This window comes from Cryptomeria japonica, chromosome 6 (genome assembly GCF_030272615.1).
Source record: "Cryptomeria japonica chromosome 6, Sugi_1.0, whole genome shotgun sequence".
NCBI lineage: Eukaryota > Viridiplantae > Streptophyta > Pinopsida > Cupressales > Cupressaceae > Cryptomeria > Cryptomeria japonica.
In genome coordinates, this window is record NC_081410.1 from 577,308,361 (window position 1) to 577,314,929 (window position 6,569).

Sequence of the window (6,569 nt, forward strand, 5' to 3'; positions counted from 1 at the left end):
AGTACATGCAATGACTAATACTTCTAACATGTGGCAATCCATTAGGTACATTATCTGAAATGATGTCCTCATATTCAGTCAACAAATCTCTTATATCTTTTGGTTGTTCTCCTTTCGGTTCCGGTCTCTCAGTCTTCTTATAAATTAAGGCAAAACACACATTCTCATGTCTCAGTCCATCCATGAATTTCCTTCCATCTACTAAATAGATTATGACATTCATACACACTTCATTCTTCAAAGGTTCCTCCAAAGGTAACAAGGTTTACTTTATCCCATTGGCCACAATAGTGTATGCATTCTTCCTTCCATCATGTATTGCCTATCTATCAAACTGTCAAGGTCTACCCAACAAAAGATGACAAATATCCATAGGCATAATATCACACTCGACTTTATCATGATAATTCTGAATTTTCAATTTCACCAAACATTGTTCACTTACTAACAACTTATGTTCATCCTGAATCCATGCTATTTGATAAGGCTTAGGTTGTTTCAATCTCTCCAATTTCAACCTATTCACCATCTCCTCTAAAATAATATTATCTGAACTACCACTATCAATAACAACTTTACAACACTTGTCGAATACCTTACATCTATTCTTGAACAGATTCTTCCTCTTCAAGGCTCTTCATCTCCTCTAGTATGACACAAATCTCTTCTCATCATCAACACTTCTCCATCTTCAGGTAGCCTCTATCTTCTTAAATTCGAATGCATTGTGTCCTTCTCCTCCACACTTAAAGCAGGTTCCTCTAAATGTCCTCTTGTCTTGATTCTCTCCTCCAGTAGAAATTTATATCATCCTTCCGGTATGAATTACCTTCTTCGCTCACTTCCTTACCCTTGTTCAAATCTATACTAGTTCCTCTTCCTCCTTAAAATTTTCCTCTGGTAAACCTTCCACCTCTACCTCTCTGTGTCTACTCATGTCTTTTGTTCAATTTCTCTTCAGCCTTTAGGGCATACTGGTAAGCCTCTTCAACACTATCCAATATGATCATGCTGAGTTCATCTTGTATATGTTAGGATTAATGATAGTTCCAAAGGCACTGAGAGGGGGCGTGAATCAGTGTCTAACTAGTTAGAAGAATATTTAAACTTATTAAGAACTTTGCATCCCAAAATAGTGTACCGGTAAATAAGAATTAATGCAACAAATAAGAATAAAAGAGACAACATAGAGAACACACCATAACACAAGATATTTAATAAGGACAATCGGTGTGGGAAAAACCTCGGTGGGATTTGTGACCCACAATATTCACTCACTGGCCAATGAATAAATATTACTTACAATGAGGGGCCTGCACATGTAGGAAGGCCAACTGCCTAGAGCTCACTACTCAATAAGAGCCACACTGACTACAAAAGTGGATTGTGAAATCCAATACAATATACTACTTCAAATTAGCATCAACTATGCCAGGTTCAATACTGGTTTAAGCTCAATCTATAACCAAAACCTTATACAAAATTTGCCTTATGCATTCGCATATAACATCCTTCCTTTTTCTTATTTTTCTACATCCTCTCACATATTCATACTCCAAATGACCTATAAGTGTACGCTAGGAAATAGGAAATCATCACAAAACATATAAACGTAATAGCTCAATCACAAATGCATTCATTGCAATGAATCTATCCTAAGACACACTCAATAGAGACATGAAAACAAAGCATACAAAACTAGAAATTATGCAAACCGGATGACGATTTGAATGCTCCTTCCATGCGGCTCCATTGTTCTTCTTTCCTCTTCAAAGGGTTTGGTTGTGGATCTCACCTACAAGTGCACATACATAATTGAAAGCAAGATTGACATTGATTAATGATCAAGAGTACTAGAAGCATAAATTCGATAGCCTGATTAAAGATTATTAGTTAAGGGCCAAGGGGATTTGAGTGAAGAAATTCATCCAATTTATAGACAAATTGGAGAAATGAATCAAATTAGCATGATAATGATTCGAATGGAAATTCAAATCAAGAATAGCAAAATTATGACATGTGTATGTGTAAAGTGGAAAAATCGAAGCCTAGTTGTTCTCCCCTCCCCAACTCCAAGGAGTGAGAAGGGAGAGTCACTAGGGTTGATGGTTTTCACTTAGGAGAGACTTTACATTCAAAAGAGGGGTTGAAACCAACAAGATCCAATCCCACGCAATGCAAGATTGGATTCTAAATGAGTCTCAAGGGTTAAGACATCAAGGATACCCTCTTTTGTAAAGAATGTAGATAGAAAGCTTGAACTAGGAATGCATGTAGAAGCAAGAAAGATTCACTTATAAACAGAGATAGGGATATGGGATGAAGCTGCGGACCTGGAATTAGTAGTAAAATGTCGAGACGGTGATGTTCTGCAAATTTGAGCGAAAGTTGACAGGACGATGGCGCCCGGCGTGCACACGATCCTCCGAAAAATCCGCGAAACGAAGGGGGATCTGTTCGTCTCTGCACAAGGATTCCAGATCTTCAATTATAGCCACGTACCTACAACCTACACACAAAAAAGACAGGACGATTGGGGGGTTAGGAATGAGGGGTTTGCCTTTAGGTCAAACCCCGGTTTTGGAATTAACCAAGAAATGAGAATGTTGTAAATGTAAATGTTTGTAATGTAAACAAGTACTGATACCTTGTTGTAAGAATGTTTGTATTATTACATGCGAAGGTGTAATGTATGTAGCATGTTGTATGTTGTATGTGATCTCCTCTTCAATGGTTGAATCCTTGTCTTGAATGCAACACTTAGCCTTGAATGGAGACTTAGAATGCTCAATTGCTTGAAGGAATGCTTGAATGTTTGAATATCATTTCCGCGTCTTGCTCCTGCTTATTTCCTTCCTCTTTTTTCACCTCCCTTTCTAGGAGAGGAAAAGTAGTTTATATACTTGTCAATTAGGGCTGATAGACTGATTTTCTCGACCTTAGGCCGACCAGGAAACATTATTTTCCAATTTGCAAACTTAAAGACCCAATGCCCAAAAGAGACCGGGCCCAAAATAGGGCCAGGGACCAGGGCACTGGGTGCCATGGTCCCACCTCCTGGGACAGCAGGGTGCAAGGAGGGATCATGCCAAGGTGCAGAAAAATGTAGTTTTTGGTGTTGTAAATAGGTTTCGAGGTCTCCATTCAGGTTCAACATTGCACCACCATCGTGAAGACCCAAATGCAGTCGAAATTGCAAGTGTCACATTTTTAGGATGCTACATTTAGCCCCCACTTTAGCGGGAGTATAAGCGTACGCTCATACTTCCGGTAAAGTACAAGGAAACAACATGGAAAAGCTTTCACCACGTCAAGGAGGCAAGATACACCAAGCCCCCAATGGACTAAGGATCTTACGACTTCGATTGACAAAGTAAAAGGGAAGATCATGAGGGAGAACCATGACCGTCAGTAGTAAAGTTCCCTCACTATGAGTCATGCAAGAAAGATATCAAAAATTTTCAAGGCAAAGCTAAATTTGTCAAGAAATTTTCAAGTATCTTGAAAAGATATGAACGGGATGTATGCCCCCCTACGTTAAAGCGATCGCACATGCCTCACCGGGGGGGATTGCTTTAAGGTAGTGATACATATAAGAAATGAGAAAGGAGCACGTTATCACAAGGATTTAGCCCCCAAGTGTGAGATAAGCCCAAGGATAATAGACACAAAACACAAAGCACAAGGTGACTTCGCTTTCCTCGAGGTCAGTATGCTGTATGATAATTCATGTATATCATATGTATGTATGCATAATTTTTCTTCATTCCCCAATCAAGGAAGGTCACCTAGAAGAAGGGAACACATGTGTCTTTTGAGTCAACATGAGAGAGACCAAAAGAGATCTCAATGCTTAGCATCATCCTCAAGTAGACAACACCAAGGACAACAAATAGAAGAATGAGAGTAACACATAGAAGAAGTAACAAAAGAGAGGAGGAGAGAGTCTGCTATGCTAATGAACTAGTCTAGCACGTCATCTACCCCCCGATCTTGCTGATCAATATTTTGGGAAGGTAGGAAACACGCTAGCGGAGGAACATCCAACACAGCAGATGGAGCTATCACAAGATCCAAACAAGGGCTATGTTCATACCCCAAGCCATGGTGTTCTTGTCTAGGAGCTACGACAAGTGCTTTAGAAAATTCATTAGATAAATGGTTATCAACATCAACATATTCATATTCACTATCAGAATGAACAGGAGTAACATTTTCATCTATATCATCATCAAGATTTATAAAAATAGGATCTTTAACTCGCACAGGATCAAGACCATCATGCATCTTATGTTCAGGAGATTTCGGCTCAATCGTCAGCTGAGGAGAAAATGGAATAATATTAGTTGAAGGTGTTTTTGGGGATTGCAAAGTTTGAGAAGCAGCTGCCTGAGCTCTAAGATGACGCTTTTGTCGGCGTTCATGTGCAGAACGATTTCATCTAGTCTTAGTAGGAAGTTGTGAAGATTGAGGAGGAGGAATGTTCTCATCCTTATCACTTGGGTGTTTAGGTTGTGGTCTCTTAGGTTGAACAATAGGAGAAGAGGAAGATCTCTTCTCTCCATAAGAGGAAGGAGGAGAAACTCCTCCATATAAAGGAGGAATATTTGGTTTAGGAAGGAGACCAAGTCCATCATGACGAGGAGGTGTAGGTCTACTTTTAGGAAGTTTATTAATCATAGGCATAGTAACATCCATAGGGATGGGTTGGTAATCTTCTTGAGGAAAGACATTAGTTTTATCTTTCAAAGGAAGAATTTCCTTCTCAAGAAGCATAGGAATGTCAAGTTTGGGTGTTCTAGGTTCACTTAGAGATAGGATCATATCTTTCTTCCACTTTTGATAAGATTTAAAAAGATGATCACTTCGTGGAGGAAGAGATTGGAATTGTTTAGGCCAAAAGTAATCAATAGGAACGCTAGAAGTTCTTTCAGCTGGTTTAAAGAGGCTATGATTCACAGTAACAACTTCACCATTATGGGGAAATTTCAAACACTTGTGAATAGGAGAACCAATAGCTTTCATGGAAGATAGCCAAGGATAGCCTAGCTTCACACGAAATTGTTCGGATGATGGAATAATAGCAAAGTCCACATCAAGGGATTTGTTATGGACCTCAGTAGGTAATGTAATAGAACCAATTGTAGGAGAAGAAAATGCATCAAATAGTTTTGCAACCACATTTGTTTCATCATAGATCACTTGATTCAATTACAAAGTAAAAAGAAATTCTTCAGTAATGATATTAACCATACAAGAAGGATCAATAAGCACTTCACGGCAAGGTGTATTCTTGACTTTTGCAACTATATATAAAGGACCATCAGGTGCCCTGATAGTTTCACTAGAATCAAAGGTGATGGAAGGTTGTTTAGGGATTTTCTGCTGCTCTACAAAGTTAATCACATTCGGAGTCATGGACACAAGATCATCAGGTGAGACAGAGGAATCAGTAGTATCAATCGCATTAGAGGTATGAGAAGGTAATGGATCGGTAAAAATTTGATGATTTTGGTTAGGGGGAGCTACAGATGTGTTGCCTTTATCATTCACTCCAGAAACAGAAATAGTATTATTATCAATCAAATCTTGAATTTTACCCTTTAAAGCAAAACATTTTTCAGTATCATGCCTAGGATGATGATGAAATTGACAAAAAGATTTGTTATCAAAATAGGGTGAGTTAATCTTTGCAGGATCTATTTGCCTTATAGGAGGAAGAGTAAGCACATTTTGTTCCAATAACTTATTCATAATACTATGCAATAATTCATTCAAAGGAGTAAACTTTCTTTCTTTCTTGAAAAATTGAGAAATAGGAGGCACACCTGATGCTGCATTCACATTGTTGTTGATGATGTTTTCATTGAATTTAATGGACTCTCTATTCGGTTTAAACTTCCCAAATGGTTGTTGACTACTATCACCCTTATCACTCAGAGCCAAAGGATTTGCTTGTTCCATTTGACTCACAGTCAGTTGATAATTGTGAAGAGTTGCGCACAACTGTTGGAAAGAAGTAAACTCAGAAAACAAAAGTTTTTCTCTAATATCTTTTTGTAAATTAGAAATAAAGATTCTTTGAATATCATTGTCGGGTACTGGAAAAGAAATTTGAGCATACAAATGCTTATATCTACCAATAAAATTAGTCACTTTTTCTTTAACACCTTGTTTACAATGCATTAAATCAATCAAAGTAACTTTAGGACTTATATTGTTTTGAAATTGTTGAATGAAAGCATTTGCAAGTTGTTCGAAAGAAGTAATAGAATAGGAAGGCAACGAGCAATACCATTGTAGGGCTTTATCTCTTAATGTTCTAGTAAACAGTTTTGCAAACAATCTTTGGTCATAAGCAAAATCGGTACATATTGTTTGAAAGGTCTTAACATGTGTTAGAGGATCACCCTTACCATTATAAAGCTCCAAATGCGGAATTTCAACATGTTTAGAGGGAATAGCTCGAACAATGTCAAGAGAAAGTGGGCTCGCAACATCAAATGTGGGCACACTAAACTTAGATTGATTCATAGAGGCAATTTGTTGCTGTAAAGAAGAGACAATTT